Source organism: Gobio gobio, assembly GCF_949357685.1.
Source record: "Gobio gobio genome assembly, chromosome: 19".
Taxonomy (NCBI): domain Eukaryota; kingdom Metazoa; phylum Chordata; class Actinopteri; order Cypriniformes; family Gobionidae; genus Gobio; species Gobio gobio.
In genome coordinates this window covers 29,267,921-29,281,506 of record NC_137112.1, presented here as the reverse complement: position 1 = coordinate 29,281,506, position 13,586 = coordinate 29,267,921, and the positions used below count along the sequence as shown (strand labels likewise).

The 13,586-nt window shown below is 38.6% G+C and overlaps 1 protein-coding gene across 4 annotated transcripts in view; it reads right to left on the bottom strand.

Moving 5' to 3' along the window:
* magi1b (membrane associated guanylate kinase, WW and PDZ domain containing 1b) overlaps nucleotides 1–13,586 on the bottom strand; it is a 158,041-nt gene that overhangs the window by 124,608 nt on the left and 19,847 nt on the right. The gene's annotated exons all lie outside the window — the stretch shown is intronic.

Here is a 13,586-nt window from a genome sequence, read left to right as displayed (position 1 = left end):
AATGTCATGTCTTTGAAATATCTTCATATCGGGGCTTTTCTCAACTACTAGTGTATATGCAATTAACCGTGATTAATTTGATCGATTCATGTAATTAATTCAAATAAAAGTTTTTATCAGTTTATCAATATATGAATTGATATATTACTCATGAAAGAAGAGTGTTGATGTCCACTATTGATTTTATACCCCTGCAAATCAGACTAATTTAATCAGGGTGAGAACTAATGTCACACCCAATGATGACACAATGTCTTTGTTTACATAATGCAAATACAATAATAAAAGATTTAAGCAATATTGCGATTAAACATTACCTCATGTAAGCATAGTACTTTGATCAAATTGATGCAATTAAGCTCATAGTAACCATAATCGTAGTAAAATATGTGGTGTATGTTGATATTAAACGCAATAAACAGGCATAATCTCTTCCACTCCGACCAAAGTGTGCATGTGCTTCTTCTGACATACACAGATAATGTTATGCGTATATTCATAAACATAGTGGTAAAGAAGGCATCACATTTTTGAGGTGCTGAAGAAACGGAGTTCATGTTGACAACATTGTGCAGCAAATATATTGCAGTATATTTATGGTCGAAAACAAGGGTCTTCCCTGCGGGGTTCGTGACCTCTAGGGTGTCCGCAGCGGTCATGCAGGGGGTCCGCAAATTAGTGTTTGATCAGAAATAATTTTTGTTAAAATTGTTAAAAGTAATAACTTATTATCTTAAATGTCTCACGTACACTGTATATTTCTATTGTTATGGAGCTGTTGCTTTCATCTGCACTTTACTGGAGAACTCTCACTAATTTCACATACTCATTGATTTGTCCATCTCACGGTAAACATTAAAATCTGAAGTTTTAGTTAATTTAAAGCTAATGTTCAGGTAAATGTTTAATTATTCACCTGATTAGTCAAATGAAAATGTATGAATAATTTACAACAACTGCAAACAACTAATAAATTGCAACACATTTTATTACAACATTGTCGTTTATGATGCATGTGCAACACCAATAATGCTCATTGTTCAGATCTACTGTCTTAACATAATACAACTTGTTCGTAATCATAATATGGTTAGTTTCTATTGAAATCGAAGTGTATATGTTTAATATGTAGCTCTACAAATTTTGTATCGGGGGTCCCTGCTCCATGTCTCTATTGCCTTAGGGGTCCTTGCCCTGAAAAAAGTTGAAGACCCATGGTCTAAAACATCAAAATGAAGAAATTTTTAAGCACATCACCGAAAAAAATCCTAACTGTCCATAGAAATGTGTTTTGTATTTGACGCAAGTCACAAGTAGATTAAAACAGTGGCCACTAACACACTTAAAGGTCCCATGGCATGAAATTTTCATTTTATGAGGTTTTTCAACATTAATATGAGTTCCCCTAGCCTAAATATTGTCCCCAAGTGGATAGAAATGTTGATCGGTGTAACCCAGAGTTCTGGCTGTCTATCTCTGCCTTTGAGAAAATGACAGGCCAGACTAGCCAATCCTGAAGTCTCCTGGTTTGACGTCCAAGCAGGAACGGTTACCTCCCTTTCCTCCGCCCAGAGAATCTGGCACGCCCATGCAAACGCTCATGGCTTGTGAACGAGTGAATGTTGGCAGTTTCTCAGTGTTTGGATGTACAAATGAAAACAGAAGTCTTTTTTCAGTTCCTTCTGATATGTGATCACTGATCAGTGATTTCTGATGTGTAGCTAATTATTTATTATTCGTGCACACGCAGCGGCTTCTCTCTCTCCCGGTGTTTTCGTGTTTTCTATCTTGTGAGTCAGTGTTTTTGTATGTCCTCGTCGCGTCTATCTGTTCTAAAATGTGCATACAGTCGTTTCTGCTCAAAATCAGCAGAGTAACATTTTTAGAGATAAACCTCACACACGCCGAAGCTCGGGTTGCACTGACCGGTCGGCCTTCAACAACCCCGACCCCCAGTACTGCATCTGGCCCACAGCGGAGGCACCAAACGCGGCGCGAGATTAAGCAGAAGGGGGGTAAGCGTGAGCGTATCCGGGCTAGGCTAGCCAGCTATCCCCACAATAAACTGGATTACATTCGATTACTGCTGTTGTGTCTTTGTTTGCGCTGTGTACTCAATGCGCGTCACTGACGCTTTCCATATGATAGGAAAATATCTAAAAATAATGCTATTATCAACACTTACTCGTAACTCGTTCATCTCGACAGCTGTAATGGTACTTTGCATGTGTTACAAAGTTGGTAATAATGATGAAGACGGACTCGGCGTGACTGGGACTCGTGTTTATTCAGAACTCTCAGATACAAACACAATAAACTCGCGCTGACAGTGCTCTCACAACTCAGTAGTTACTATAAATAACTTTGTTAGCAATCGCTGAGCTCTGTCTCTGGTACATTAGTGATGTCCGGTTCGCGAACGATCTTTCATTTGAACCGGTTCTTTTTAGTGAACCGAATCAGTTCACCAAATCGGACTGAATCGTTCTAAACAGTTTGCGTCTCCAGTCAGCGCTGATCCATAATTTACTAAAGTTACTAAATTTCTGACATGAGTGACAGCCCCTCCGACTAGAAATAGACTAATAACCTGAAGTATATGCTGTAACTACAACAGTTCACTGAACTGAGACGTGCTGAAAACTGATGTGAAGTGAACTCAGGTCCATCCGTCTCTCTGGCAGCAGCTCGTGCGTCGTAGACCTCGTTAAACCACGCCCCCTCCGCTCATATCAAATGCAAAGATGTCAGCCAATCACAACAGTGGCCGTTTTTACTGAAGTCTCACAGCAGACACGCCTCTTGAAGCAGGGCATTCAGCCACAGGGCAAACAGCAGTATAGAAAAAATGCCTTTTATTTCTAAATTATGACATTTTATGATGTAAAAATCATACTAACAATATAAGTACACCTCAGGAAACATTATAAAATAATAGAAAAATGCCATGCCATGGGACCTTTAATGTATAGGAATTCATCATTTGTGCTGTGCATTGGGTTATGTGAATAATGACCATAAAAATAGTCACAATTCTAAGTGAATATCAGAATAATGAAAATTGCATATTGCAATCGAAGGGAATGAAGAGGTTTGCTTGTGTAATGTAAACATCTTACTGTGATTAAGTCCTTACTCTGATTATTGGTGCACATGTACATGTAGTTTGTGTTTAAACAGTATCATGCACAAGGCTACATATATACAATCTGCATTTTTCTATTCTAATAATAAAACATAGGATGATATATGGTTTATCCAAAAAGACCCTAGAGTTAAAGGGGGAAAAAAATTCCTTGCCTTTAGGACACCCTTTATGTGACCCTCCAAAAGCCATTACAAATAGTATGTTTTGTGTTTACCACCAGCTACAGTACATGGACAACGACACGATTATGAATTCTGACTTAAACCCCCAAATCCAAGCAGAGCCAAAGCAAAGCACAATAATGAATCTTGTCAGCTCCGTCCGCTATCCTCAAGCTAACTTTGAACTATGAATCCTATTTTGCATAAGCTTTATACATCTGTCCACACAACTGATGTAGTAAGCTCACCGTATGCTTTGGCTGGTGTCATTTTTGACCGTTGTCAGAGCTGTGTGAGTTGAATGTTTATTTTATGTTGTCTATAAAAAATTTTAAAAAAAGGAACATGCTCTGATTCACTTCACATTTCCTGTACTGCACATACACACACAGATAATAGCCATAGCCCGGGGTTATGTCATCACCCCTCCAAAATGTCAGAGCAATATAAATACAAAATAAATGTTCACCAAACTCCAGTGGTCCGAGTGGTTTTAGTGATTTTGTAAGGATTGTTAGTACACACGCGTTTCTGCACGTCCATCAACCACAAAAAAAAAAAAGAACAAAAGAACAAGTCAATCTGCTGAACCGCATTGGAATATTTCAAAGAAGATGAAAATAAAGCAGAACAGAGTTATTATTAGAACAGAAACTCAGTGATGTAACGATAAGAGTCAGTTAAAATTGAAGGCTGATGCATCGTAACTGTGGAAACTGGAGCGCAGACAGAAACCGGCTGTAAAGGAGAAGTCAGACGGGCCAGAAACTGACAGACTGAATTTGAGAAACATGACATCAGACCACACACACATTCCCCTGTAGCAAGTTCATCGACATGTGTGGCATTCTTTCACTTTTCTCTTTCCCTCCACTCACTTTGGCTCCCGTACTCTTATACTGTAGCACCACATCAAAGCTCGCAACACATCTTTTATGGTTTATAAAAAAAATCCTCTCCAAACCGGATTTGCCAAGTCATTCTTCATCACACCTCCTTTATAATTCTTTCCTGCTTATGACTTTAAAATAAACATTGTGCATGATTCATCAACCTCTAAAACAACTGTCCTTTTCAGCTCGTCACCTTTTCATATCTCGTTTTAATTGGAAATGCATCAGATTACAGAAACAAATGGGTCGTGAAAGAAATTTAATGTTGACTTCTGTCTTATCAGCTCATGGATACTGTTGAGATTTCATAACACTGAAATAGTCTAATACTAAAGGCTACTCGCGTCAAGCTCTTTTTAGTTTATTTGGCTTACGGTTTGAAAAGGGCTTCCCCCTAAACTCTTACTAAGAGCTTTCCAAGCTAGATAAATGGAGGATATACATTACCACTGACCTGAAATACCAACAAAGCCATAACTTCCCATAAATGGAAGTTAAGCCCATTCCCTGACAAAGGAAAAGCTTTTAGGCCACTAAAAGCCAGACATTATACTTTTAATAACAAGGAACGGCGGTAAAAAAAAAAGAAAAAAAAGAAAATATCTTGCAAATCGTAAAGCGAAATATCTGCCTTGCCTGGTCGGCAAAATATACAGTAGGACGAGAATCGCATTGTGTGAAAAAAGAGATTATTGTCAGAGGTAATCTATCAGTTGTACTCATTCCCATAGTCCCACTTTTCTGTTCATTTGAGAAGGAGATTCTGGACTGAATCTGCATAAAACTGAAAAGGACTGAAGATTACACTGAATAGGTATAACACTTTCTCTTAACTTCCATGTCCCAACACGCTGAAAGCGAAATACAGTGGGAAGCAACACAATCACAGCCAATCAGAACACAAAGTAAACATAGGTTTTAAAAAACCATGCACTACCGTTCAATAGTTTGGGATCAGTACGATTTATTTTATATATAAAATATTACTGTAAAATATACAATTACATGAAGCCTTGGTGAGCATAAGAGGTTTTTGTCAAAATTATTTAAAAATCGTACTGACGCCATACTTTTCAATGGTAGTGTATAGCAGTGTTTCCCAACCACGATCCTGGAGGTACACCAACACTGCACATTTTGCATGTCTTCTTTATTCGACACACCCATTTCAGGTCTTGGAGTCTCTGATAATAAGATGATCATTGGAATCAGGTGTGTTTGATTAAGGAGACATGCAAAATTTGCATGGTGTGCCTCCAGGATCATTCGACCGTAAGTGGACTGCGAAGTGGACTTCAGAGGGTATTCCACCATCTTAAGTGTGATTCCAATCCAAAGGGAGCGAACATGTTCAGTTCTAAGGGTATTGCGAACGGCGCAGGGAAGAAGGGAACATCGACACATCACTTCACAGGAAGTGGAGAGTGAAAATCACCCAACTGTCATTGCGCGTCGCGTCACCTGTCTGAACGGAGCAGCCCCGTTTTTAAACAGCTTTGCGATGGAGGAGTTTTGCATTTGAATATTCATAGTTATTATACAAACTAGAGTATTTATGAATGGTTATGGCAATAACTGTTACATTCGCATATTATATTTATGGATATTAAACACATTAAAAGTGTTGAGAAGCAGCTGAGGGCTGTCATTTTTTATACTTTACTTTATTTACCTCAGGAATGTTTGCTGTACTTGGGAAAGAAAGTGGATGAGATGAGACCGCTACAAAAACCATTGATTAAGAATACATTTATACATATTTAACCAAATCAAAATGTATTTTCATATTAAATGACAGGTGCAGCTTCAAATCTGTTCATAGTCAATACAGGTGAATGTAAACTAATAAAACTAATGGACAATGTTTGATTATATTTTTAGATACATACTGTGTTTTGTAAATGTATATGCTTATTATATGCTTTTAAATTTTAAAGTAAAGTACATTACAATATTAATTTATGTTATATCATAATTTGCGCGACCCCGTCTTTGCTTTTCTTTGATGACGTTGCAGGGCGTTCCAAATGAGCGATTGTTGTCAGGGAAGTCTCAGGGAGTAGGGAGCAGTGAACAGTGTGTAGGGACCCTGTCAAATGGAACGCATCCTGGGACACAGTGTGAAAGTATTTGCTTGACTCTTAAAGGAGTAGTTCACTTTAAAATGAAAATGAAATCTGAGTTATATTAATAAATATCCTGACGCTTCCAAGCTTTATAAATGGCAGTGACTGGGTCTATTGAGTTTGAAGCTCAAAAAAGTGCGGTATGAATACGGAAAGGCGGTCTGGTGGAAGCCAGATATTTTCCTTTATAAAGTTTTAAATATGGATATTTTGGATACTGCGATTATAAACTTGGAAGTGTCAGAATATGCATTAGTACAACTCCGATTGTGTTCATCAGAAAGAAGAAAGTCATATACACCAATGATGGCTTGAGTAAATCATGGGGTAATTTTCATTTTAAAGTGAACTACTCCTTTAAGAGTCAAGCAAATACTTTCACACTGTGTCCCAGGGTGCGTTCCATTGAACTAATCCTTTAACATTACAGACATTTGTTCATAGTTAATTAACATAATGAATAATAATAACAGATTTCATTTAATAGCGCTTTTCCACTGCATGGTAACGCTTAGTACAGCTCGGCTTAGCTCGCTTCGCTTTTCCACTGCGTGATACGACTCGGTTCGGCACGGTTTGGCTCGCTTTGGCTCGGTCTGGTTTTCCACTGCAGTTAGCACAGCTTTAAAGTGGGTGGGATTATAGAATGATCATTGTAATTGTGCCACCTCTACTTCTCGGCATGTGGCTGTTAACTACAAGACGAGGAAGTTTGTTTCAAAGGAGGCTGATGGCAGCAAAACAAAATACTGCTAAAAACAAGAGAGTCTTAGGCACTCGTACAACAAAGCACAGATGACGACATCACTTGATTTGCTCGACGGCGCACAAGGGTAAACTAATCTTGTATTTAGTAATGTGTTCAGGGTCTCAATCACTATATTACTGTCACAAAATGATATAATGGTAGTGACGATTCTGAACAATCAGTGATCTGCAGCATTTACCCATACCGAGCCGTACCGAACCGCACCATGCAGTGGAAAAGCACCAAAAAGTGAGCCGTACTGAACTGTACCATGCAGTGGAAAAGGGCCATTAGTCTTAACTAACCCATTAGAACTCTAGCATGCAACATGGTATTCCTTCACAGCCGGGGCCGAGCTCATGACATTTTTGACCAGAAGATAATATCAATACTGTCTGCTTTAGGAGATCAGCTAGAAGATCATTAGCTCTGAAAACACACTGACATTCCTTTTCTCCTCCATTCCTCTGTCTAACTTGTTATTCTTTCTGGGTGATAGTTTTTCCTTCTGAGTGATAGTTCTTCTGCTTGCTTTCTAATTTTTTCTCCATCAGGCAGGAAGATAACAGAGATAATACACAGATGATCAAAGAAAGGAAAATAATTACATTTCTCAGTCTAGAGGTATTGTGTGTCATTTAAGGTGGTGATGCACATGGAGGTTGTGTGATCTACAGCATCTGGCGCTGATTGAGTGGCAGAAAGTTCAGTACGGCACCCTTTTTTCAAAGATGGAAGAAACTAAAATGACAAGTGGCCACATGTATCCCAGGATGCACTGCAACAAACTTAATGAAACCAAAATCTAAGATATTTTACTCACCTATTCTGTCGTCATGTCACAATAAATTATTTTGACACTGAATACTTTTTAGCCCCTTTCAGAAACTTTGTTATATCATATTGCCTTCATTTGTGACCACGTGGAGCTTAATTTATTCTGTTAAAAAAAAAATCTAAAATGGTCTGATTTCAAGTGTGAACACTACTGTTGTAAGCACAGGTGTGTGGGTAAGAATCCCCCAGTGGGTGGTGGCCGGCTCAAGCACACCGTCCTGACTGCAGGGGTGTATGTGCCCATCTGGCACAGGCAGGTTTTGATGCCAGTTTGTGCCCACTAATTAGTTGTTTACAGCCCACATTCTAAAATTATATCCTCAAAAATTCACTTTGTCCTGTTTTTCAGATCCCCATGTGTTCTTGGACTGGCCAGTTGAGAGAAAGAGAGAAAAACAGAGACAGAACAAGACAAGAAAGCAAAAGTACATAAAAAGACAAAGAGGTAAAGACAAAGTTCAAGATGAAGTGCAAAATACTGTTAGTAATACTGTTAATATGAAACTTTCTGTAATGATTGGTCACAGGTTTGATTTGAATTACGCATTTTATTGTGTTGTGTTTGAGGGTTGACGGAAATGTCCGTAAACTAAAAAAAAAGGTTAATTCTCTGCTAGTAAACTTTTTTTTCTTACAGTGTACTATCAGCATTAAAAAGAATATTAAAAGTTAGAAAAAAGTATGTTTAAAAAGTTTCTTCAAACACTTCTGTAGTCTGCTATTGGTCGAAATACAGATAGCCCCGCCCCAAACTCACACCATTGGTTGAGCTAATGCATTAAAGTCACAGTGTTTACACTTTTCTAAGAATCGTGAAGTGTATCCCGGGCTTAAGGCATAAAAAAAGAAGTGAGAAAGATCGACAAATTAAGAATCAAAAAGTGTAAAGCAAGATAACTTACGTATATGTGTATATGAATATATGTATATTTCCTTTTTTTTCTTTCAGGATCCAAAGGTCTGAAATCACTAGTTAAAATTTGACATCCTGTGGTGATCAGAAAACAGAGGCCTGATTAACCAACACCCACTCAGAACACTACAATAAACTGCTGTGGTAAGTCAGTCTCAAAACATCATGCACTCTTATGCTGATGTTGAGTGTTATTTGGGTCTCTGAGACAGAGAGAGAGACAGCAGGAGGAGAAGATTATACAGACAAATAGCTTCAGAAGACACTACTGAGGATGCAGCGCATCAATCACACAGCACGCACACCAACAACAGCAGACGCTCTCATACACATGTACAACATGACGAAACACCCAAACACACCAGAAGGTGAATACACTCATACGCACGTTTGGGTCAAATATGGACAAACCCAACCGTTGTCATTCAAAAACTTAAACCAACAGTTAGGTTTGTCCATATTTGACCCAAACATGGGTTGAAACAACCCAGAATTTTTAGAGTAACAGACCCAAACACACCATAATGAGGATAGCATGTGATATTTCAGAAGCACAGCAATTAATGACTTTTCTGTTAAACAGAAAGTAGATATCTCAAAACCTCTTACATACACACATACTACACACATACATACAGTTAAACTAGAGCCTGCATGCTGCTTTAAGGGGCTTTCCCACTGGGAACCTACAGAGTAGACCAATCCACAACCCCTGTGAATTATGGTGGCAATATCTACTGCCTTCTGCTCAAGGGCCTGACAGCTTAATGATCTCTCCCACTCCCATTTTACACAAACACACACACACACACACACACACACACACACTCTGCATTTCATGCACACGTCAATTACATTACACACCACAAAGAGCAATCGTGATGCCATCCCCTCCTCGCTCATAAAGTATCCATTTCTAATAAGCTCTATGACATATGCCCAATAGTAAAAACAAAGAGTCACTTTACTGTACTTACTGTACACCACAGCACACACTAAAAAAATACATGAGTGACAAGAGAAAACAAAGAAAGAAAGGGTGAGAGAACAGAATGAAAAAAGCACAAGAAAACAAATATGTTAGAAAAGAAACGGCCCCACTTTATATTAGGTGGCCTTAACTACTATGTACTTACATAAAAAATAAGTACAATGTACTTACTGTGTTCAAATTGTATTGCAAAACACCTTTGCTGATATTGAGGTGGCATACGGGTAAAGTTAGGGACAGGTGTGGTGGTATGGGTAAGTTAAAGGGTAGGGTTAGGTGTAAGGGAAGTGTCAACTGTGTAATTACAAATGTAACTACAGAAATTAATTACAGATGTAATTACAAGCAGGTATTTTTCTAAATGTAAGTACAATGTAAAAACATGTACGTACACAATAAGTGCATTATATCAAATGATTAATTAAAATGTTAGTACATAGTAGTTAAGGCCTTTAAACTTTTAACTTTAAAAAGTCTCGGCCGATCGCCTTCCGTATCAATTTATGGAAAAAGTGTTGAAAGTGCCGATCAAAGGCTTACGTTACCAGGTACACTCATCAGACGTCACGTACGTATCTTGAATTGCGAGAAGGCACTTTCAGCACTTTTCCACGGAAGGCGATCGGCTGGAACTTTACATGATAAAGTTTTAAATATGGTTATTTTTCTTACACAAACGCATCGATTCACTTCAGAAGGCCTTTATTAATACCCCAGACCCGTGTGGAGCACGTTATTCGACTGACAGATGCATTTTTTATGGACTTCAAAAACAGAGCAACTATTACTGCTATTATAAAGCTTGGATTAGCCAGAACTTTTTTAATATAAATTATATAATAATAAAAGAAGAATGTCATATACACCTAGGATGACTTGAGGGTGAGTAAATCATGGGCTAATTAAAATTTTTGGGTGAACTATCCCTTTAAGGCCTGTTCACACCAAGAACAATAACTGTAAAAACAATATTATATTGACTATATTGATAACTAGTATAAATATATAGTTTCAAATATAAAAGAATAGCAGAGTCCATTCCACAACTATAATGATAACAGAACAGAGAAAAAATATAATTGAAAAAAACTTTCAGAATTTTTTTCCCCAGAGCTTGTGCATTTAAAGTGGCAGATGATAAAACGGCAGCGTGCACTACAAATAAAATGCTAATACAGTTATCTAGTTGTCATCTTTATAAACAAAAAGTGTAAGAGAAGTGATACAACTGAAGAACAAGGGAAAGAAAGAAAAGCAAAGGAAGGCCAAAAGAAATAAAAAATAATGAGAAAAGACTGATAAGGAAAGAGAGAGTGAAAAAAGAAAAAAGGAGGGAAAGGAAAAAAGTAAGAGGAAAAGAAAGTGCAAAATAGAAAGCACAAAAGAATGCGCAAAAGAAAGTGTAATAATGACTAAAAAGAACGCAAGAAAGACAGCACAAAGCACAAATGCAAAAGAAAAAGAAACTGCAAAAGAAACGGCAAAATAAATAAAGAGTATGTGCGAAAGAAAAAATCTTCCAAAAAAAAAGTGCATAGTGAAAGAACGAAAGAGAACGAAAAAAGAAAGAAAGAATGAATGAATGAATGAATGAATGAATGAATGAATGAATGAATGAATGAATGAATGAATGAATGAATGAATGAATGAAAAAGAAAGAAAGAAGAAAGAAAGAAAGAAAGAAAGAAAGAAAGAAAGAAAAAGAAAGAGAGAAAGAGAGAAAGAGAGAAAGAGAGAAAGAGAGAAAGAAAGAAAGAAAGAAAGAAAGAAAGAAAGAAAGAAAGAAAGAAAGAAAGAAAGAAAGAAAGAAAGAAAGAAAGAAAGAAAGAAAGAAAGAAAGAAAGAAAGAAAGAAAGAAAGAAAGAAAGAAAGAAAGAAAGAAAGAAAGAAAGAAAGAAAGAAAGAAAGAAAGAAAGAAAGAAAGAAAGAAAGAAAGAAAGAAAGAAATAGGGAAAGACTTCTGTAATAAGGAGATGGACACATGGGTATCTCCAGGCAGACAGCAGCATGTGACTCATTACAGAGGCTGCAGAAGAGCCTCGCATTCCTGTTACAAAGTCACCATATGAAAACAAACAGCTCTAGCGAAGCACAGAACAGCTCTAAATAAACTCAAGGCAACAAACACAGACATTTGTTGAAGGAAACCACAGTAGGACAGGTAAACTAAACATTCTGCCTCTGGTATTCCAGGGAAAAGCCGTCCTGCGCTGCTCACAACACACACTATGACTGCACATATTTGATTCATGCTTCACAGAGCCGACAGAGCGGGCGGCAGGCAGACGGACAAGCCCAGTGAAGGGATGAAAAGGCTTACTGCACACATCCTGCTGCTGGATCAGAGAGGGGAAACACACAGCAGGCGGCTGACCGGCCTCCTCCGGTTCAAACGAGTGTAGCTGCTGCCTGCGTTACACTGGCCTACTGGAATCCACCCTACAGTCATCTGCATTGAGTAAATACTACAACATCTAAAGGTCAAAGCAGTCCTGCAAACAATGGCCTCATACCTCACAGTAGAAAATGCTAGTTCTTTATTTAAGTGAATTAAAAACCCCACAGAGACGTTCCTGCTTGTCCACAAAAACCATCTCACTTAAAATAAACCTTCTTGCATGGGACTTGCAAAGCAAAACTCACAATTAAAAGCACCACAAATTCATGGTGGAGACATGTGAAAGGAAGTTCAGCATAATATAATTTTCTCAGCTCTGCTTTACAATAGGGCTGTTTGTGTTTGAAAGGCATGACATCACTGTTTGGATGTCTACAGTCCAGCGCTTGGTGCACAAAATGGAAGACGCCTCCAGCGGTGTCAAACTGCACATCTAGCTAGCACTGTTCTTTCCATCGCCACGGATTCTTTACAAACCTGCACGCCCGTTATTTTTAGTTTCAAAACGACTAAATTGATCTATCCACATATTATTAAAATTCATGCTGTAGATTTTTGTCTTGTCTACACAATAGAAGAAAGGATTATGGATGCACCAATTACAGTATTTTGGTCAATAATGATAGCCAAAAAATATTTGAAATTTAGTAAAAGAATGTTATCAAATAAAATAAATCATTTAAAAAAAGCTAAAATAATAATATGTATGTATGTATGTATGTATACACACATACATACATATAGATATACATATATATAGTCAGTATATATAGATATCAGTGCACATGGCACCAGGACACTCTAGGTCGTAGGTCAATGATCGACTTGGTGGTCGTTTCATCTGATCTGCGGCCGTATGTCTTGGACACTCGGGTGAAGAGAGGGGCGGAGCTGTCAACTGATCACCACCTGGTGGTGAGTTGGATCCGATGGCGGGGGAGGAAGCTGGACAGACCCGGCAGACCCAAACGTACTGTGAGGGTCTGCTGGGAACGTTTGGCAGAGTCTCCTGTCAGAGAGATCTTCAACTCCTACCTCCGGCAGAACTTCGACCGGATCCCGAGGGAGGCTGGAGATATTGAGTCCGAATGGACCATGTTCTCCACCTCCATTGTCAAAGCGGCCGCTCGGAGCTGTGGACGCAAGGTCTCCGGTGCATGTCGAGGCGGCAATCCCCGAACCCGGTGGTGGACACCGGAAGTAAGGGATGCCGTCAAGCTGAAGGAGTCCTATCGGGCCTGGTTGGCTTGTGGGACTCCTGAGGCAGCTGACATGTACCGGCAGGCTAAGCGGACTGCAGCCTGGGTGGTTGTGGAGGCAAAAACTCGGGCCTGGGAGGAGTTCGGTGAGGCCATGGAAAAGGACTATCGG